The 23916-nt window shown below is 37.2% G+C and overlaps 1 protein-coding gene across 16 annotated transcripts in view; it reads right to left on the bottom strand.

The window, feature by feature from the left end:
- Positions 1-23916, bottom strand: part of LOC106876920 (cyclin-D-binding Myb-like transcription factor 1) — a 162701-nt gene that overhangs the window by 89858 nt on the left and 48927 nt on the right. The window lies entirely within an intron of this gene.

Here is a 23916-nt window from a genome sequence, read left to right as displayed (position 1 = left end):
TCCAAAGGTCTTGGTCAGTAGTCATCGCCTCGGTGAGGCCCAATGTACGAAGGTCTTGCCTCACCACCTCAGCCCAGGTCTTCCTGGGCCTACCACTTCCACGGGTTCCCTCAACTGTTAGGGTGTGGCACTTTTTCACGCAGCTATCCTCATCCATTCTCAATCGTCTCTCTTGCACACCACAACTGATGCTTCTAATGTTCAGCTTTTCTCTCAAGATACTTACACTCTGACGGGTATTCACATTGACATTACACATCCAACGGAGCATACTGGCTTCATTCCTTGCGAGCTTACGTATGTCCTCAGTAGTTACAGCCCATGTTTCACTGCCATGTAGCATGGCTGTTCGTACGCATGCGTCATACAGTCTGCCTTTTACTCTGAGTGAGAGTCCCTTTGTTGCCAGCAGGGGTAAGAGCTCTCTAAACTTTGCCCAGGTTATTCTTATTCTAGCAGCTACACTTTCAGCGCACCCTCCCCCACTACTAACTTGGTCGCCCAGATAGCGGAAGCTATCGACTACCTCTAGTTTTTCACCCTGGAATGAGATAGAAGTTGTTTCCTGTTTGTTTACAGTCTTTATTGCACCTGAACATATGCCACAAACAAAAACTAACTTGCTAGTTAATCTGCCTTTGATGTTGCTACACCTCTTATGTGTCCATAGCTTGCACCGGGTACATCTTATAGAGTTACTACCTACTCCTTTTCTACATACTGAGCAGGGTCATCTACCTGAAGGGGTTTGTGTTTTATCTACCTTCCTACTTATTAGGATTTTGGTTTTAGCTAGGTTGACTCTAAGGCCCTTCAATTCTAGACCTTGCTTCCACACCTGAAACTTCTCCTCTAGTTCTGATAGTGACTCCGCAATTAGGGCAAGGTCATCAGCATAGAGGAGCTCCCAGGGGCAACCTGTCTTGAACTCCTCTGTGATTGCCTGGAGGACTATGATAAATAAGAGGGGGCTGAGGACGGAACCTTGGTGGACCCCTACCTCTACCCGGAATTCATTGCTGTACTCATTTCCAACCCTCACCTTACTGGCAGCATCTCTGTACATGGCTCGCACAGCTCTCACTAACCATTCTTCTATCCCAAGTTTCCTCATTGACCACCAGATAAGGGATCGGGGGACCCTGTCAAAGGCTTTCTCCATGTCAACGAAAGCCAGGTACAGAGGTTTATCCTTAGCTAGGTATTTCTCCTGCAGCTGTCTCACTAGAAATAAGGCATCAGTAGTGCTTTTACCTGGCACGAACCCAAACTGCATCTCATCTAAATTGATTCGCTCCCTAATTAGTTGGGCTATGACCCTCTCTGTAACTTTCATAACCTGATCTAACAGCTTGATGCCTCTGTAATTATTTGTATCTAAAGCGTCACCTTTACCTTTGTAGCAGTTGACTATGATGCTGCTACACCAGTCATTGGGTATGACTCCTTTGTGTATCACGTGGTTCGTAATACGGGTGACTAGGCTATAGCCAACACTGCCAGATATTTTGAGCATCTCTGCAGTGATTCCTGATGGGCCGGGGGCTTTCCCGGTCTTCATACTCTTAATTGCTTTATATAAATCAAGTTGAAGTAAACAATGAATTCAGCAGGTATTTCTTCATTGTCTATTAATTCTTTATAGACCTCTTTGACATCTTCGATGGGTAGGAAGGCTAATGCTGAAAAACATCGAATTTTAAGTCAGAATTCAGAGTCTTTATTGTATTTTTCTTTGAGGCCTAAATCTGCAATTTTTGAAACATTGATTGGCTCAAATGAAACAAACATGCCACAATAGATGAATTAGGGAATGATTAATTAAATGCCTTATGAACTGCAACTTTGAAATCTGCTATGAGATCAAGGGGATATGCATTAGGTTGCATAATTTTCAATTGCTCAATAAATAATTCATATATCTGCTTTGTTTTATTCGGCAGTAATGCAAAGACCCATGGAAACTGCTACCGTTAACTTGTACATGAATGCTAAACAGTTGAAACCACTGTTCTAGCACAATTTTGAATGTTCTATCAAATGTCCAATGATGATATGATGCTATATCTTGAAGAACACTTTCTGATGCAAATACTCGTATGCACTGTTGATCCTTGATACCTGAATCGCATCTCAGAAACTGTTCGCCATTAACAAGTTTACAATAGGTATTTCAAAACCAGTTCTAGCCCCTGGATTAGTGGGAAATCTAGAATTTTTTTGTCAGCACTTTTGAATAATCCTGAAAAGTACAGGCAGATGAGGAAGTTGTGAGTAAGTATTTTCTGTTAGCTGCGTGAACTTAGCTGCTATTATGCTATGCAAACTTGATGCTATGTTTTCCACCACTTCATGCTTTATTTCTGCAACTGCTTTTCTAGCATTCAATGAATCTACATCAGCTGGATGAAGGTGCTCACTAGAAAAATAAATAATTTTCAGCTCATTGCTTTCCATTACAGTGTGAATTTGCATTGAACATAGCCTTCTTTTCTCATATCTCCAGTATTCTTTACTTAGTTTTGTAATGCTTGAAAGAAAATCATAGATGTAATTACTTTCATCAACTACTTTTGTTTTGTCTTAGGTTGATACTATGAACTTTGTCATTTCGGGATGGGTAAATTAAAAATGTGTACACTAAATTTGCAGCACTCTCTATACACAGCACTGTACTTAAGAAAGAGAAGGAAAAAGAATGATAATAACAATCCTATAACAAGGTTCGTTATAGTTCTGTAAATATATCATTAGAGATATTTCACCTTATTTTCTAAAGAGTTTATTTAAAATTGGGCAAAAAGCTGTTGGACAAAAATATCGTCAGACAAAAAGACATGGACAAAGTGACGCCGAACGAAAAGACATAACACCAATATCTACAAATCTCTAACAAAATGCAAAAACCCAGAACAAGTCACAACTTTTGTTATTGTTTTTAAGAATATTCACAAAACAGTTTGAATTAACTGGAAACAGTTTAGAACACCTCCAATTTTATTAGTAACCAGAAAACATCAATCATATTTATAATGACAACTAATACATTCAAATGTAGAACAAGAAAATTAAGAATTTGCTTAATAAGTTACAAAATAAAACTGTTACAAAAGTATAAACATCAAGGTGTCATTTATTTTAAGCTAGATCCTGTGGAGAGCTCTTCATTGGGCCTTGGGCCCAACAATGACACTTCATGCATTGAATACATATTGAATTTTATTAAACTTGACCAATATTTTTCAAGCAATGAACAATTTTCATCAAAATAATGATATAATTTGTCAACTTGGAACTTATTGCAAAGCTGCAGGATAAACATTTTTTGTCTTCCCATTTGGGTGTCAGTACAATTTTTTTTTCTGTCAAACCTCTCTCTCTCTCCTTCTCTTTCTGTTGATTGTTTTCAACCATCAACATCACCAGTACCACCACCATTGCCATACACATACCACTCAGACTTCTGATGCCACCACCATCAATACCGTTGACTTTGCCACTTTCCCCTCCACCACCATCACCACTGTCTTTCACATTGCTTACTATCACCGTCATCCCTAACCGCCTCGGCTACCACCACTACCACCACCATCATCATCACTGTCGCTTCCACCTCTATCACAACTACAGCTCATACTATTACTATCATCCCATTACCATCACAACTGTCAATCTACTACTGTCCTCATCATCTCTATGCCTACTATTACTCTCACCCCAGCATGAGGAATATTAGAAGTGTCACTGAATAGTGAGAGAGAGGGTCAAAGTGTGACACATTGACACACAAATTTGTTTTGGCATACATTATTATAGATTACATTTGAACCATAGCATTTTTGCCTGCATGTTTTCAACAAGCAAGCCATTGAATCACTATTTCTGATAGTGAAAAGGGAAGGCATATGCAACTCAGGTTGTACAAATACAATGTATTTGAAAACATTGATTTTTTCAATTTTCTTGACAATGCTTAGAGATATGTATCATGGAGAGAGAGAGAGAGAGAGAGAGAGAGAGAGAGAGAGAGGGAGAGAAAGAGAGAGAGAGAGAGAGAGAGAGAGAGAGAGAGAGAGAGAGAGACTCATCATATGAGAAGCGTTGGAGTTTTTGTGAGTTAGGAAATTACCTACATTCACAGTTGTTCAATGACACTAAACTTAAAAGAGAAGCGAAAGCCATGACAGAAAGGTTTAACATTGCCAGCAGATTTTGGACTTTAGCAAAACATCAGGCAATTATCACTATCAAGGACAATAGCTTTGCTTCTAACCCTAAATGTAGTTTTAAAAAAATCCAACTTAATCTGAAATCAGATTAGTATGGAAATTTTAAGCAAAATAAATGGTAATATCAGGAATGCAACAAAGGCATTGAGCTAGCAGGATTGTTAGCGCATCAGGCAAGATGCTTAGTAGCATCACATCCATCTTTGTTTTGAGTTCAAATTCCCCTTTTGGGGTCAATAAAGTAAGAACCAATTGAACACTGAGGGTTGATGTAATTGACTTACTCCCTCCATTGAAATTATAATACATATGTATTAATTATATATAGGTAGGCACTGGCATGACTGTATGGTAAGAAGCTTGCTTCATAACCAAATAGTTCTGGGTTCAGTCCCTTTCCATGACACCTTGAGCAGGTTTATTACTGTTTATTACTGTTCTGATTTTGTGTCCATTGTCTAGAAACATGTCATCACACATACTGTGCTCTCATTAGCAACTTTCCATCCATGTCTCCTGTTCTGTTTAGTCCATTCTGTGTTTCGATGGTGTATATCCTTATCTGTGCATGTGTTTGCATTTGCATCTGTGTGTGTGTGTGTGTGTGTGTGTGTGTGTGTGTGTGTGTAGTGTGATTGTGTGTTTATGTATACATCTCTATGTGTTTTGTATGTGTAGATGGGTTTGCTTACTATACTATTTGTATCTGTGCCCTTTATATATATTTTATGAATTTATCTCTTTATTTCCTACCCCCGTTTCATTTTAAGTATGTGTATGTATGTATATATTTATGTAATTGTGTGTGTGTGTGTGTGTGTGTATGTACATATATATAAACAAGTTAAGTTAATCATCCATTGATATGGCTGATCAATGTTACTACTGTCTAAAACCCCAGGCAAGTCCTCTGCCAGCTGGTCATAGGTGCAGCCTGCACCCTGTATGGAAGCGGACCCCTATGATCCTTCAGCAGACAACCTGTACCTATCGATAATGTGTGTGTGTGTGTGTGTATGAATACATTTGTGCATGTGTGGGTCAGTCTCTGTCTAATGACATCTATTTTTTGTCTTTTCTTTCTGTGTGCATATGTAATGTGCATATGTATGTCTGTGGATATGCATCTATTATGTATATGTGTAAGCGTATAAATATGCTTACACATATACGTAAGAAATGCATATGTGAACATATATGCACATGCACATACTCAAACACATAGATGCATACCTCCGTGCTGTGTGTTTGGCTGTGTCATCATTGTTTAATGTCCGCTCTCCATGCTGGCAAGGGTTGGACAGTTTGACATGAAGCTGTCCAAACTCAAACTGTCTGTGTGGCATGGTTTCTATGGCTGGATGCCATTCCTAATGCCAACCACTTAGCAGAGTGTGCTGGGTGCTTTTTACATGCCATCAGCACAGGTGCATTAACACAGCACCAGTATGGGTGTGTTAGCGCAAAACCGGCACAGGTGCTTTTGAAGTGGCATCAGCACCTGAAAAGACAAGCCTGAATGTGTGGAAGACAGTGATTTTACTTAGCTTGATGTGTCTTGTCAAGTATAGCAAATCGCCACATCTCTCAGTTCTTTGTCATTTCATCAGTGAGGCCCAGCATCCAAAAATCCTTTCTCACCACTTTGTCCCACATCTTCCTGAGTCTACCCCTTTCACAAGTTCCCTACACAATTAGAGCTCAGCACTTCTTCATACAACTCTCCTCATCCATGCGCATCACATGACCAAACCAGTAGTCTTCTCTCTTGGATACAACATCTGATGCCTCTTATACATACTTTTCCTTTTAAATCATTTACACTCCGTTGTGCCTGTGCACTAATATTACCCATCCAGCAGAGCATGCTAGCTTCATTTCTTTCAAGCCTCAGCAGTCTTCTGTAGTCAAAGCCTGTGTTTCATTGCCATGTAACATAGCTGTACATACTCAGCATCATATAATCTGCCTTTCACTCTGAGGGAGAGAGAGACCTTTAGTTATCAACAAAGGTAGAAGTTCTCTGAACTTTGCCCAGCCTGTTCCTATCCTGGCAACTACACTTTCAGGACTTTCCCCTCTCGCTGTTAACTTGGTCTCCTAGGTAACAGAAGCTATCTACTACTTCTAATGATCCACCTGAGCATTTGAGGGAGCCTATTGTCTGTGCATCTTTAGTGCTTATTGTACCTGCACATTTGCCACACACTAACATTTGATTTTCTGCCAACCTTTTTTTGATAGCGCTGCACCTGTTATGTGTCCAAAGCTTGCACTGGGTAAAACATATGGAGTTTCTACCAACAACCTTCTTACATATAGCGGAGGGCCATTTCGCAGAAGCTACTTGGGGCTTGTTGTTTTCCTACTTACTAGGACTTTAGTTTTTGTTTAATTAACCTTAAGGCTTTTAGATTCCAGACCTTGTTTCCACACCTGAAATTTCTTCTCTAGGTCAGGTAAAGATTCAGCTATAAGAACAAAGTCATCATGTAGAGGAGCTTCCAGGGACAGATGGTCTTGAATTCCACTGTTAAGGCCTAGAAAGCTAAGATAAAAAGGAGGGGACTGAGAAATGAACCTTGATGAACTCCTACATGTACACTGAATTCATTGCTATACTCATTACCAACCTTCATCTTACTGGCAGCATTCCTGTATGTGGCTTGTACTGCTCTCACTAACCACTAGCTTCCGTATTGACCACCAGATAAGGGAACAGGGGACTTTGTCAAAGGCTTTCCCCATGTTGACGAAAGCCAGGCACAGAGGTTTATTTTTGGCTAAACAGTTCTCCTGCAGTTGCCTAATCAGGAATATAGCTTCAGTGCATTTTTTCAAATGCTTGTGTCTGTGTATATATACATATAATTTTTCTTTTTTTTTTTTTATACTTTTTCTACTAGTAAATCTAATAGTTTTTGTATCTGGTTTGCAAGATTCTTTACTTGAATTTATATGTTGAAACAAATTTTGATGTGTGTAAGGAGAGTCATTATGCCAATATTAACACATGCACTGATTCAATTCCTCCCCTTTATCATTATTCAATTGGTTAAATATCTACCAACCAATCGATTGTTTAATTTGGTTAAATAGTAAGTCATTTAATTTATTTTTGTATGTCAAAGATCTTTTGTTGTTACTTGCAACTTTTTAATGACTTTTGACTTAGTCCGTTATGGAGGCTGCATTTGTCTGCTTGAGATCTTGTTGAGTATGTATGTATTGCTTTACTGTAAGTATGCAGATGACATCAATATTCTAGTTAGGACAATCCAATGTAACTGTACCAAAAACCACCCCAGAAGAGCATGATGGAGAGCATCCAGCACACACCTAACTCCATCCACCAAAGTATAAAGGTAACTATAGATTACCCCACTAGGCACCCTAACAATAGACTCCCAGTCTTTGATACTGAACTTTGGTTAGAGATTGTAAACATCAGAGTACAGTTCCTCTACTCATATTACATGAAACCCATAGCTTCTAAATACATTGTTCACAAGAATTCAACCTTATCACACAATATGAAAACTGCTAGTTAAAGAAGACTTAGGATAACGAATAATGTGTCTCTCATATGTGAACCCAATGAAACAAGGAGACACATATAGAACTTCATGCACTGTATACAATTCTCTGGATACAACCAAAAAGACAGGATTCAAGTATACAGAAGAGCCAGAAAAAAATTAGATAACATCATATGTAATGATGCCAGGGGTACTGTCCTAGATACTGAAGTAAAGGTTGGAATAGTACATAAAGAATTTGTGACAAAGCAAACAGAGTGAACACAAAGTACAGGGTTGATAAACATAAAGAAGTGATATTTGTAGAGGCCACAGCTCATGGGAAAATAGCCTGTAGATTTAGGAAGGCTCTGAAGGAGACCAGACTCAACATTAAGATCACTGAGAATCCAAGAAGCTCCATCAGATTACAGTTATGTAAGACATACTCCCTTAGAAAATGCCACATGCACTAATGAGAAATGTGTAATATGTAAATTTAATCCCAGTATTAACTGTAAAGCTAGGAACGTAGTCTACAACATGAAGTGCATGAAAGAAGTTAGTAAGGTCAGAAACATGGCATACATTGGAGGTGTCTCTAGGAGTATAGTAGAGAGTATAATGACAAGAAACAGTTGTCCATACTCTATCAACATGGCAAAGACCAACATGGTAGCACACTGGGCTGAACAGACATCCACATTTTGTTCACACACCCAAAAGACCCATCACTTAGACAAATACAAGAGTATATCCTCATACATGAAAATTCCCTGTATATTGCAAAATTAGTAATTCTTTCTTCCCAAATAAAGTGCACTTCATATTTGAGGCTCCAAAGAAGCTATAGGATGTTATCCAGGCACTCAACTAAGAGTCCACTATATCTTATAGCAGAAAAAACAGTAAGCTAATGAAGTTCATAACCTAAGTATTGTTTTCCTTGTGTCATCTCTTTCTTATTACCACTCTATACTCATCTAACACTCTGTTCTGAAACATACATATACTGAGTTCTACACCAGGTTACTAGTCTCGCAATGCCTTAGTGATATATATATATATATATATATATATATATATATATATATATATATATATATACTAGCAGAGATACCCAGCGTTGCCCATGTCACATGCAAATGAAGGATGAGACTTTTCTCTTATATTTTGTGTAAGGAACTGGAATACATATGATTCGAATTTCATCAAAATTGCACATGAGGGTTCTTTCCCTCTTAACACACCCTAAAAAAATTCTAATCATGAGACATGTATCCCATACTATTCATCTTTATGCGCATATTCCAAAATATCAGTGTTATGGACCCTGTAAAAAGGATTTTGCTCCTGAAAGATGTGGGAGTTAAGGCCCCTATTGGGGGTGGGTGTGTGAATGTCAACTAGAGAAGTTGAATTGTTGGGAATCTTTTTAACTTGTGTGTAATATGTATTGTTTGAATTTCTTTGAAATAGGAAATATATGTATGTTCACTGGGTTTGTAAAAGAGGGCAAAGCTACAGGAAACCAAAAGACGAATGATCACAATAATCAGTCAGCTACCCTAGTCTAGTCGTTACTACTCCCCAATGTTGGATTTCTCACCATACAGGTGACAGGTACAGCTGTAAGATGCATTACGGATGTATAGCAATTGGAAGGGCATGACCCAATTGAAATAACAACATGTGACGTTTGGAGTAAAGGGAAATGAAAGTGTCGCCTCTGGAGTTTGCAAATGACCACTATACCGATAGATAACTGGGCAGAAAAAATTTACAATCAATAGAACAACCAGTCACTCATCTGGGAAGGCCTTGAAATCAATGTTACCAACTGGGGACTATGTGTGACCCAGTGATAATAAAAAGACTCAAAGGAGGTCTGAAACGAAATAATTTTACTCAACACTTTGCAAGTGAATCAGTGGAGGCAAAGATGCGTCTCATTTACTTGACAATTTATGCACCACATTGTAAAAATCACAATGTAACTATATCTGAAAGGATAGTCGTACACTGTTGTACTATTGAATTAGAAATAATGCTCATCTGTTATGTTCGGGTGACCCAATAGTACAACTGTATTCGTCTTTGCTTAGGAAAAATGACTAAATTGTGGGTGTGAAGTCCCCATGAAGGGGTCTTTGTAACTTCTAAGAAGAAGAAATTTTAGCAATATTACTTTATTTGTGTGTAATATGTATGGCTAAAATTTCATCAACATCAAAAATATATGAATTTTCATGGGGGCTATGGCCGTTATGCATAGAATATAATTTCATAAAGATCCATTCAGTACTTTTGACGTAGTTTTGGATAAAAAAAACAAATGACTAATGTGTGTGCTTGTGTGCATGTGTATCTGTGGGTGTGTATGGGTGTATATATGTATAGATATCTGTATACATGTATATATGTGTACATATTACATGTACATCTATATATATACATCTACACATATATATACATATACATGTATGCATATAGATGTATATCTATATATATATATCTATACATATACGTGTACATATACATCTATATGTATACATCATATACATCTCTCTCTCTCTCTCACTCTCTCACTCTCTCTCTCTCTCTCTCTCTCTCTCTCTCTCTCTCTCTCTCTATATATATATATATATATATATATATATATATATATATATATATACATGTATATATATATACATGTATATATATACATGCATATGGATACATTTGTGCAGATATATATATGCATGTATGTATGCCTGTATATATGTGAGAGTATAGTTTCACTGTAGTAGATTCAGTATGAAAATGAAACCATTAAAGTGAAAGTATTTGACATGAGTGTTTTTGTTTCACTTTTGACACGTAATACTTAAATAGTGGAGGAGATATTATGCTGCTGTGGGCTTGAACTATGCAAGAAGTTAAAAGTTTTTTTTGACTAAAACACAACCGGGACCCTAAGTAAGGCATGTGTAAAATTTGAATGAAATTGGTTGTGTAGTTCTCGAGTTTTAGGGATTCACACAGACACACACACACACAAACATTCTCATTTTTTTATATATACATATATATATATTTAAGTCACAATATATGGATTCAAGTAATCTGGTAGTACTCATAAAAAATCTCCCTAATGTATCATTCCACAAAACATATAGAATATATAGTATGATACAAGAGAAAACAATAAGTCACAAATGACAGAGAAGTAGTTTGATGAAATTTTATTTAACAATAAGAAAATTCTAATTTCATGACAAATAGTTTCATAATTAAAAAAAAGGTAAATAATTTATATTATTATATTTAATAATAAATTACTTACATGCCTGCATTAAAGCAAAATATCCTTCAAAATAATGCAGAATTTAAGTTACGTCTTCAGGTGAAAGAAAGTCTTTGTTAAATAATAGATTGACAATGTTCCTATAGGAATGCAAAGTCAAACTTTTAAAATATTATGGATGACAATAATAATAAAATTGATATAAATTAATAAGATTTTCTAATAAATGGAAGGGAATTTTAGTAATATAATTAAAAAGTAACTAGTAGATATTACAAGTACAATAAAAGAAAGACATATTATTACTGAAAATCTAGAAAACAAAAGATCATAAACATAGAGAAAAATATAATAATAATAACTAAAACTAAATAAAAGTATTTACGGACAATATTTTAACTATAAGGATTGATATCAACAAGAAAATATGAACAATATTAAATTTCAAAAATTAGAAATTTGAAGGTAAAAGTAAATATTTAAAAAAAATTCATTAAGTATGGGAGACAATGAGGACAAAATCAGCATAAATCAATGAAACAGTCTTCCAAGATAAGAAGAGAGATCCATCATGATTTCAAGAAATAATTATTACATAAACTTTCTTTCACCCGAGGATGTAGCTTAAATTCTGCATTAGTTTGAAGGAGTTTTTGCATTTTGCATTAATGCATGCATGTAAGTAATTTATTTATAATGAAATATAATAATATAAATTATTTACACGTTTTTCAGTTATGAAACAATTTGTTGTGAAATTAGAATTTTCTTATTGTTAAATAAAATTTCATCAAACTATTTCTCTGTCATTTGTGACTTCATATATATATATTTTAGAGCCAACACTGAAAATTATAATATTTTGTATATGAACATGTCTATTTAAACAATGCAATCACAGGTAGAAAAATAGGTAATGGGTTTATATGCATATTTCAGAGGTTACTGCTCTTTTTCGGCACCACATCCAACTCATTAACCATCCATGAACACGCTGCTCAAACAGCCACTACGTTTGGTGGTGTAACACTATTGAATAAGCCAATTTACATATTAAACACATTCTTGGCAACTGGTGAGTGCATATTAATTGCTGGTAAGGATACTGTGTTTCATTTTGCAACCCATGATATACAACAAGTAGACTAAAGTTTTATAATGTACAACTTTTTGTGTTAACAGTGTGATTTAATCACTTTTCAGTTATCTCTACAGATTTTCTATACAATTTAGGGCCAGCACTGAAAGTTATGATGTTTCATCTACAAATATGTCTATGTAAAGAATGAAGCCAAATATAGAAAAATAGGTAATAGGGGTATATACATGTTTCAGGAGTTACTGCTCATTCTTCAGCACCACATCCAACCCATTAAACACCCACAAACACATGGTTCAAGTAGCCACTAAGTTTGGTGGTGTAATACTATTGGATAAAACACTTTGGTACATACATATCAGTTGCAGGTAAGGACACTGTATTGGCAACCATAATATACTACCAATATGAAATATGGTGTCCCTACCAGCAATTAATATGTATGTACCAGTTGTCAGGAATGTGTTTAATATCTAAATTGGTTTATCCAATAGTGTTACACCACTAAACTTAGTGGTTATTTAAGCAATGTGTTCTTGGATGGTTAATAGGTTGGAGATGGTGCTGAAGAAGGAGCAATAACTCTTAAAATATTCATATGCACTCATTACCTATTTTACCATCTTCGATTACATTGTTTACATAGACATATTCATATACAAAACACCATAACTTTTAGTGGTGACTTTAAATCTTATAGAAAATTTGTAGAGATAACTTAAAAGTGATTAAATCATGCTGCTAACACAAAATAGGACACAGTATTGACTCATAAACCTACAACTTGGTAGAATATTATGGTTGCAAAACGAAATACTGTGTCCCTACCAGCAATTGATATATAGATATTATACACAGACACTCAGAAATATCTCTATGTGTATATATATATATATATATATATATATATATATATATATATATATATATATATATATATATATATATATATATATATATATATATATATATATATATAGTTGAAATTTATAGAAAAACAAAACATGAAGACAAATGTATGAACAACAAGCAAGGGTATTAGTTTGACGCTCAGAAAAATGAAAAAGTCTTTTACATTTCAAGCCTACATTCTTCATCAGAAAAGAATAAGAGAAAATACACAGAGAGAGAATGAAAGACTCTTGTAGATTTCAGTGGCCCAGGAGAGATTTCTGCGGGACAACCTGTTGAAAGCCACCGACCAGATTTGTGGGTGGTGTAAGGTCCCCTCCCAACCCAGAGTAACGTGGTGGTGGAACAAGGAGGTAGACAGGGCTATTAGACAAAAGAAACAAGCTTGGAAGGACTGGAAGAACGGTGGTAGCAGGGAATTGTACCAATGTGCCAGAAGGGAGGCTAGGCGACAGGTTTATTTAGCCAGAGGGGAAGCAGATAAGGAAAGATTTGCCAATGTTCTGCGCCGTGAGGACCAAAGACTCGAGGTATTTCGGGTTGCAAGACAGTGTAGGAGAGAGAATAGTGATGTTGTAGGAGAGAAATGTGTTCGCATGGATGATGGTACGCTTGCATTAAATGAGGATGCAAAGAAAGAGGTCTGGAGATGCCACTACGATAGATTGCTTAATAAAGAGAATGAATGGGAGAAAGAGAGCCTGCCTTATGTCGACCCAATAGAGGGACCAGCTATCCGAGTTGATAGTACCAGGGTAGATAAAGCAATTAAGAGTATGAAGACCGGGAAAGCCCCCGGCCCATCAGGAATCACTGCAGAGATGCTCAAAATATCTGGCAGTGTTGGCTATAGCCTAGTCACCCGTATTACGAACCAGGTGATACACGAAGGAGTCATACCCTATGACTGGTGTAGCAGCATCATAGTCAACTGCTACAAAGGTAAAGGGGACGCTTTAGATACAAATAATTACAGAGGCATCAAGCTGTTAGATCAGGTTATGAAAGTTACAGAGAGGGTCATAGCCCAACTAATTAGGGAGCGAATCAATTTAGATGAGATGCAGTTTGGGTTCGTGCCAGGTAAAAGCACTACTGATGCCTTATTTCTAGTGAGACAGTTGCAAGAGAAATACCTAGCCAAGGATAAACCTCTGTACCTGGCTTTCGTTGACATGGAGAAAGCCTTTGACAGGGTCCCCCGATCCCTTATCTGGTGGTCAATGAGGAAACTTGGGATAGAAGAATGGCTAGTGAGAGCTGTGCGAGCCATGTACAGAGATGCGGCCAGTAAGGTGAGGGTTGGAAATGAGTACAGCAATGAATTCCGGGTAGAGGTAGGGGTCCACCAAGGTTCCGTCCTCAGCCCCCTATTATTTACCATAGTCCTCCAGGCAATCACAGAGGAGTTCAAGACAGGCTGCCCCTGGGAGCTCCTCTATGCTGATGACCTTGCCCTAATTGCGGAGTCACTATCAGAACTAGAGGAGAAGTTTCAGGTGTGGAAGCAAGGTCTAGAATTGAAGGGCCTTAGAGTCAACCTAGCTAAAACCAAAATCCTAATAAGTAGGAAGGTAGATAAAACACAAACCCCTTCAGGTAGATGGCCCTGCTCAGTATGTAGAAAAGGAGTAGGTAGTAACTCTATAAGATGTACCCGGTGCAAGCTATGGACACATAAGAGGTGCAGCAACATCAAAGGCAGGTTAACTAGCAAGTTAGCTTTTGTTTGTGGCAGATGTTCAGGTGCAATAAAGACTGCAAACAAACAGGAAACAACCTCTATCTCATTCCAGGGTGAAAAACTAGAGGTAGTCGATAGCTTCCGCTATCTGGGCGACCAAGTTAGTAGTGGGGGTGGGTGCGCTGAAAGTGTAGCTGCTAGAATAAGAATAGCCTGGGCAAAGTTTAGAGAGCTCTTACCCCTGCTGGCGACAAAGGGACTCTCACTCAGAGTAAAAGGCAGACTGTATGACGCATGCGTACGAACAACCATGCTACATGGCAGTGAAACATGGGCTGTAACTGCTGAGGACATACGTAAGCTCGCAAGGAATGAAGCCAGTATGCTCCGTTGGATGTGTAATGTCAATGTGAATACCCGTCAGAGTGTAAGTATCTTGAGAGAAAAGCTGAACATTAGAAGCATCAGTTGTGGCGTGCAAGAGAGACGATTGCGCTGGTATGGACATGTGGTGAGAATGGAGGAGGATAGCTGCGTGAAAAAGTGCCACACCCTAACAGTTGAGGGAACCCGTGGAAGAGGTAGGCCCAGGAAGACCTGGGCTGAGGTGGTGAGGCAAGACCTTCGTACATTGGGCCTCACCGAGGCGATGACTACGGACCGAGACCTTTGGAAATGGGCTGTGCGTGAGAAGACCCGGCAAGCCAAGTAAGATCGTTGCCAGTGCCCCTGGACTGGTTCTTGTGCGGGTGGCACATGAGATGCACCATTTTGAGCGTGGCCGTTGCCAGTACCGCCTGACTGGCTCCTGTAGGATTTTCGAGCGAGATCGTTGCCAGTGCCCCTGGACTGGCTTGTGCGGGTGGCACATAAAAGACACCATTTCGAGCGTGGCCGTTTTCGTGCGGGTGACACGTAAAAGCACCCACTACACTCTCTGAGTGGTTGGCGTTAGGAAGGGCATCCAGCTGTAGAAACTCTGCCAAATCAGACTGGAGCCTGGTGTTGCCATCCGGTTTCACCAGTCCTCAGTCAAATCGTCCAACCCATGCTAGCATGGAAAGCGGACGTTAAACGATGATGATGATATATATATATATATATATATATATAAGTAAATATTCAAATGAATACTCAAAGATGTTGTTATTATTATTATATTATTATTATTATTATAATCATCATCATTATCAGAAGCAAATCTAAATAATTGATAACAACAATAACATTACTGGCAGCAAGCGATATTAGCATTAAACAGCTATACAATAAATGCATAATTATATTAGAGGGTACACAAAGCACCAGCTTGCTAGAAAGTGAAAGTAAAACCCCACAATCTAACCACCAATCTCACTGAAAATATGCAATGCACCATTAGAAATCAAGCAAACAAGCGAAATTTAACATACTATCCCAAAGAAAGAGCTGTAGATTGAGGTAACAGATACACCTGGATCATGATTTCGAATTCTGGCTAGTGTCTCAATTCTCAGCAGGTGTTGCTTTGCCTAAAATGAAAAATCCATCTTGCCACGTTGTAATCCATTATGTCTTGAATAGTCCTACGCCAAATTAGAAACAATTTCAGAGAGTAGTATATCTATCTATCTATCTATCTATCTATATATATATATATATATATATACATATATATATATATATATATATATATATATATATATATACATATATATATATTTGTTGGTCCGTTGGATATTTTCAGTGAGATTGGTGGTTAAGTTGGGGGTTTTTACTTCCACATTCTAGCAAGCTAGTGCTTCATATTTACCTCTCTCTCTCTCTCTCTCTATATATATATATATATATATATATATAACGTTTATAAGGAATATTCTAAAAGAATATGTAACTGAACTTATATTAAGTGCTCTATTATTTTGAGCAAATAAATATATATATATATGTGTGTTTTTATATTATTAATAAATTCATAAAATTATCAATAATATAGGAAGAAATCAATATTTAATATTTAAATTTCGAAAGATATATATCCAATATGACATGGTAATATAATAAATTTAAAAATTTAAGATATACGAAATATAAATGTAAATATATATCATCATCATCATCATCATCATCGTTTAACGTCCGCTTTCCATGCTAGCATGGGTTGGACGATCTGACTGAGGACTGGTGAAACCGGATGGCAACACCAGGCTCCAATCTAATTTGGCAGAGTTTCTACAGCTGGATGCCCTTCCTAACGCCAACCACTCAGGGAGTGTAGTGGGTGCTTTTACGTGTCACCCACACGAAAACGGCCACGCTCGAAATGGTGTCTTTTATGTGCCACCCGCACAAGCCAGTCCAGGGGCACTGGCAACGATCTCGCTCGAAAATCCTACGGGAGCCAGTCAGGCGGTACTGGCAACGGCCACGCTCAAAATGGTGCATCTCATGTGCCACCCACACAAGAACCAGTCCAGGGGCACTGGCAACGATCTTACTTGGCTTGCCGGGTCTTCTCACGCACAGCACATTTCCAAAGGTCTCGGTCAGTAGTCATCGCCTCGGTGAGGCCCAATGTACGAAGGTCTTGCCTCACCACCTCAGCCCAGGTCTTCCTGGGCCTACCTCTTCCACGGGTTCCCTCAACTGTTAGGGTGTGGCACTTTTTCACGCAGCTATCCTCATCCATTCTCACCACATGTCCATACCAGCGCAATCGTCTCTCGTGCACACCACAACTGATGCTTCTAATGTTCAGCTTTTCTCTCAAGATACTTACACTCTGACGAGTATTCACATTGACATTACACATCCAACGGAGCATACTGGCTTCATTCCTTGCGAGCTTACGTATGTCCTCAGCAGTTACAGCCCATGTTTCACTGCCATGTAGCATGGCTGTTCGTACGCATGCGTCATACAGTCTGCCTTTTACTCTGAGTGAGAGTCCCTTTGTCGCCAGCAGGGGTAAGAGCTCTCTAAACTTTGCCCAGGCTATTCTTATTCTAGCAGCTACACTTTCAGTGCACCCACCCCCACTACTAACTTGGTCGCCCAGATAGCGGAAGCTATCGACTACCTCTAGTTTCACCCTGGAATGAGATAGAAGTTGTTTCCTGTTTGTTTACAGTGTTTATTGCACCTGAACATCTGCCACAAACAAAAACTAACTTGCTAGTTAACCTGCCTTTGATGTTGCTGGAGGACTATGATAAATAAGAGGGGGCTGAGGACGGAACCTTGGTGGACCCCTACCTCTACCCGGAATTCATTGCTGTACTCATTTCCAACCCTCACCTTACTGGCAGCATCTCTGTATATGGCTCGCACAGCTCTCACTAACCATTCTTCTATCCCAAGTTTCCTCATTGACCACCAGATAAGGGATCGGGGGACCCTGTCAAAGGCTTTCTCCATGTCAACGAAAGCCAGGTACAGAGGTTTATCCTTAGCTAGGTATTTCTCCTGCAGCTGTCTCACTAGAAATAAGGCATCAGTAGTGCTTTTACCTGGCACGAACCCAAACTGCATCTCATCTAAATTGATTCGCTCCCTAATTAGTTGGGCTATGACCCTCTCTGTAACTTTCATAACCTGATCTAACAGCTTGATGCCTCTGTAATTATTTGTATCTAAAGCGTCACCTTTACCTTTGTAGCAGTTGACTATGATGCTGCTACACCAGTCCTTCGTGTATCACCTGGTTCGTAATATGGTTGACTAGGCTATAGCCAACACTGCCAGATATTTTGAGCATCTCTGCAGTGATTCCTGATGGGCCGGGGGCTTTCCCGGTCTTCATACTCTTAATTGCTTTATCTACCCTGGTACTATCAACTCGGATAGCTGGTCCCTCTATTGGGTCGACATACGGCAGGCTCTCTTTCTCCCATTCATTCTCTTTATTAAGCAATCTATCGTAGTGGCATCTCCAGACCTCTTTCTTTGCATCCTCATTTAGTGCAAGCGTACCATCATCCATGCGAACACATTTCTCTCCTACAACATCACTATTCTCTCTCCTACATCTTGTTGTTGGATATGTTGGTAGTCCTATGAATCCCATCAATGTTTAAAAGTTCATCCATTGCAAATATTTCATCATTAAATTTAGCTAGACTTGAGAATATTATATATAAAGAGTTTTTGTCAGAAGATTCTATTTCAAATTTAATTTTAATTTAGTATAAATACTTTTTTTTTACCCCCCTGAAGTAATATACTAGAATCTAAGTTCAAATTCCTAAGCATTTATTTTTAATTTTAATTAATATATTTATTAAGGTATTATAGATTGCTATTATTAGAATTCCATTATTAAGTGTCTTCGTTTAGCACGCATATATATCCAATATTCACACATATTACATACGTATATATACATAGGCACATACATCCACATATATGCACTTTTTATATAATCGATAGATATGCTCATATAAATACACACATGTGTTTTTTATTTTACCCTGTTTTGGGATTTATTATAATATTTGAAGGTTTTATAATACCTGTGTTTACATGATGTTATCGCGTCTAATCTATTATTTATTAAATTATCTAGTTTATATAGTAATATATTCAGTGATTCTAATGTGCATAAACGGCAATTATTTGATTTATGTGTGTATGGTGTGACAGAATCTATTATTGACCAGTCTACTTTATAATTAATTTTATTTTTATTAAGTTTTTGTATATATGTAGCTAATGAGGTTGTATTATTATTTGTATTTGGTTTAAAGGAATGTATGTGCCAGATATCTTTGTTTAAAATTAATAGAACTCCCTATGTATACCATTTTATGTGAATTATTAGTTATTGTGACTATGCATTTATATATTATATTCAATCTTTTACAATTGCCTTGTAAAGGACATATTTTTTTATTTTTACATGAGCAATTATCATTGTTTTTATATTTCTGTTGTGGTGAATGGTTATTATTATCCTTATTATTATTAGTGGTATATAAAGTATTACTTTTAAAATTTGTTGTAGTGTCTATTATGTTGGAGTTATGTGTATTTATTATATATATATATATATATATATATATATATATATATATATATATAGGGTATCTAAGAGATACTGCCACGCTTAAAAATAGCAGTCAAATCCTGACTCTAGAACCACAATAAATGTTCATATAGAACATAGAGCGACGACGAAGACAAAATAAACTAGCAAAAATTACTCGATAATTCCAGATCCTGGATTTCTGGCTTTGCATAAGAAATGCTTTGGCTCATCAGTGGAATACACTCAGAAAAGCACATAAATACAAATATGATTTTATGTATATATATATCTATATCTATCTATAGGTAATCTTCAAGTTTAGGAGGGTAAAAAAAGTAAATAAAAATATTCAAGGGAAATAACTGAACGACTCACCATTATTATCCGTTTTCTTTTAGCTGTTTATAAATAAATCACACAAGTGCTTTTTGTTTTTTTTTCTAAAACAACATGCGATGGAATTTTTTCTTATAAAAGTTTAAAATGTTTTTTTTCTTTTTACAAAACGGAAACGAAATATTTTGCAGAAGTACCCGATGGAACGGACTCAAAAACAACAGGCAGAAAAGAAACAATTGTGCATGGAGAGAAATTTGTCGATGGAAATGATAAAGAAATTCAACAGATAAATTTCTAGGACTGCATGCTGATCTCAATGAGATCGTGTTCATTAAAAATAGATATTTATTAATGAAATTTTCTACAGTTATGCTCCAGATGTTTGAATATATTGCACTGTAGAAAATTTCATTAAAATAAATCTATTTTCAATGAACACGACCTCGCCGAGTGAGAGTCAGCATGCAGTTCTAGAAATTCACCTACTCAACATTATACACTTCAGAAATGGCAGCCAAAAAATAAACAAATATTTTTTTCTTTTGGGGTTGAATTCCGCCATAGAAATTCATATAGATAAGATGAGATTGAGGATTTCGTTTTCAGCAACAATAAGATGTGCAGCCGGTCTTCCACGAGGCATTTTCGATTTCTCATAAGAAACTATGATATCCAATCACGTGTGTGATTTATTTATAAACAGAGTAGTACGGAGAATACTGGTAAGACGTTCAGTTACTTCCCTTGAATATTTTTATTTATTTTTTTTTACCCCCCTAAACTTGAAGATTACCCTATCTATCTATCTATAAATATATATATATATATTGGCGTTAGGAAGGGCATTGGCGTTAGGAAGGGCATCCAGCTGTAGAAACTCTGCCAAATTAGATTGGAGCCTGGTGTTGCCATCCGGTTTCACCAGTCCTCAGTCGAATCGTCCAACCCATGCTAGCATAGAAAGCGGACGTTAAACGATGATGATGATGATGATGATATATATATATATATGATTTTATGTATATATATAGATATGATTTTATGTGTGTGTATATATATATATATATATATATATATATATATATTTGTTCATAGAAAAACATGTAATCGTTACCAATATAGCAAAAGATTTCACCGCAAAAAGTCTAAAGTAGACTCCTTAAGGATCGTTCTCCTTGGTTATATATCCAAAGTTTTAAATTTAAAAGAGAGTTTTGACGCTAATATCCATTATTATTGAAATTTATTCCTATGTCAACATTTCTGTATAAGGCTATATTTGACCGTCAAATTTAAGTCAAACATATAAATTGCCTTGCACGTCTTCAGGAAAAAAAGTTTAAGAACAAAAGGTAAATACCAAAACATTGTCTCTAAGTCCAGTTCATATTCAAATTTGTCCTTAAAGAACACGTTAAATAAATTCCTCCTTGAATAAAGGTCCGTTAAGGGGAGACAGCCCCTCATAATATTATCAATAATATTAATATTAATATCACTAATGAATTATAAACAATCCTCTACTACAATAGAAATCTATACTATATTATCTCTAGAAGCTTTAGAGATAATATAGTATAGATTTCCATTGAAGTAGAGGATTGTTTATAATTCATTAATGATATTATTAATATTATTGATAATATTATGAGGGGTGCCAGAAAGGCGATGCTGGGCACAAGTGCCAGAAAGGCGACGCTGGACAAAGGTGCCATCCCGATTTCGCTTTTGCTTGCCCCAATAAGTCTTCGCAAGCTGAGTTCCGTGTTCAATGAAGGAGACGACGTTGGCATGGGTGCCAGTCGTCGAATTTAGTTTGATTTTAATTTCACTTGCCTCAAAAGGTCTTTGCAAAAGGGGTTTAGTGTCCAATGAAGGAAAGGTACGCATAAGTGGGCTGGCTACACCCCTGGCAGAGGCCTTGGATTTAGGTCTCACTTGTCGAGTATGCACACTGATATTACACATCCATCGGAGCATACTGGCTTCATTCCTTGCGAGCCTACGCATGTCCTCAGCAGTCACGGCCCATTTTTAACTGCCATGTAGCATGGCTGTTTGTACACATGCGTTATACAGTCTGCCCTTTGTTGCCAGCAGAGGTAAGAGCTCTCTGAACTTTGCCCAGGCTATTCTTATTCTAGCACTCTCAGCGCACCCTCCCCCACTATGATTTAATGTATATATATATATATATATATATATATATATATATGATTTTATGTAGATATATATATATGATTTTATAGGCGCATGAGTGGCTGTGTGGTAAGTAGCTTGCTTACCAACCACATGGTTCCGGGTTCAGTCCGACTGCGTGGCACCTTGGGCAAGTGTCTTCTACTATAGCCTCGGGCCGACCAAAGACTTGTGAGTGGATTTGGTAGACGGAAACTGAAAGAAGCCCGTCGTATATATATGTATATATATATATATATATATATATATATATATATATATATATATATATATATATATATATATATATATATATATATATATATATATGTATGTATGTGTGTATGTGTTTGTGTGTCTGTGTTTGTCCCCCCAACATCACTTGACAACCGATGCTGGTGTGTTTATGTCCCCGTAACTTAGCGGTTTGGCAAAAGATACCGATAGAATGAGTACTAGGCTTCCAAAGAATAAGTCCTGGGGTCGATTTGCTCGACTAAAGGCGGTGCTCCAGCATGGCCGCAGTCAAATGACTGAAACAAGTAAAAGAGTAAGAGTAAAGAGTATATATATATATATATATATATATATATATATATATATATATATATATATATATATATATATATATATATATATATATATATATATATATGATTTTATGTATATATTTTCATTTTTCAGTTTTTTTCATTTTATCTAGTTTCAGCTCATGAGCTGTGTGGCCATGCTGGGGCACTGCCATTCGGTGTTGCTACATAATTTTACTTCAGGAATTGACATTTGGTGCATGTAAGAGTTTGTTGCAGCTGCCCTCATCTGCACCTCCTGCCACGAAGTTGGTTCATCTGGGACACTTGACAGGAAGAGGTCCAGCTTTATTTTGAAGACACCTACATCCACCCTATGCAAGTTTCTCAGGTCCTTCGGGAGAATATTAAAGAGCTGTAGACCTCTGAAGCCCAGGCTATTGCAGAATCTTGTCCTACATCTTGATGGCAAATTTGGAGTCCTTGGTACTATGCAATGGCATCCAGTTCTTTTATTTGTGTAACTTTCAATGCCAAAGTTTAGGACAATTCCTTTGAGGATCTTCCAGATGTAAATTATGGCATATCTTTCTTGCCTACGCTCTAAGGAATAGGGTCTTAATCTCTTGAGTCTTTCCCAATAGCTTATATGCTGCATAGAGGCTATCTTCTTCATGGAGCTTCGTTGGATTGCCTCAAGTTCTGAGATTAATTTGACACTGGTTTGTGACCATAGCTGAGAGCAATAGTCAAAGTGGCTTAGGATAAGTGTCTCCCAGAGGACCATCATCGTTTCCTGATCTCTTGTTCTAAAAGTCCTAAGAGTCCATCTGGTCAGTCGCCTGCATTTCAATTTAGCAACATGCACATGAAAGGATGCATTATTACTCATGTAAATGCCCAGGTCTCGCACTGACTGTGCCTCTGGGATTGCAGTCCCTCCAGGTCCAGTGTATTTCATGGGTACTGCATTTAGTTTTGCATGCTGATAGCACAAGGCTTGAAACTTTTCAGCATTAAACTGCACGTTATTCTTTTCAGCCCACTTGTATATTTCATCCAGCTCACATTGCAGGTGCATAGTGTTTTCAGGGTTCTGTATTACCTGTGAGACTTTTGTATCATCTGCATAA

The sequence above is a fragment of the Octopus bimaculoides genome, chromosome 4 (assembly GCF_046866305.1).
Source record: "Octopus bimaculoides isolate indiv1 chromosome 4, ASM4686630v1, whole genome shotgun sequence".
Taxonomy (NCBI): domain Eukaryota; kingdom Metazoa; phylum Mollusca; class Cephalopoda; order Octopoda; family Octopodidae; genus Octopus; species Octopus bimaculoides.
This window is presented reverse-complemented; position numbering and strand designations above follow the sequence as displayed.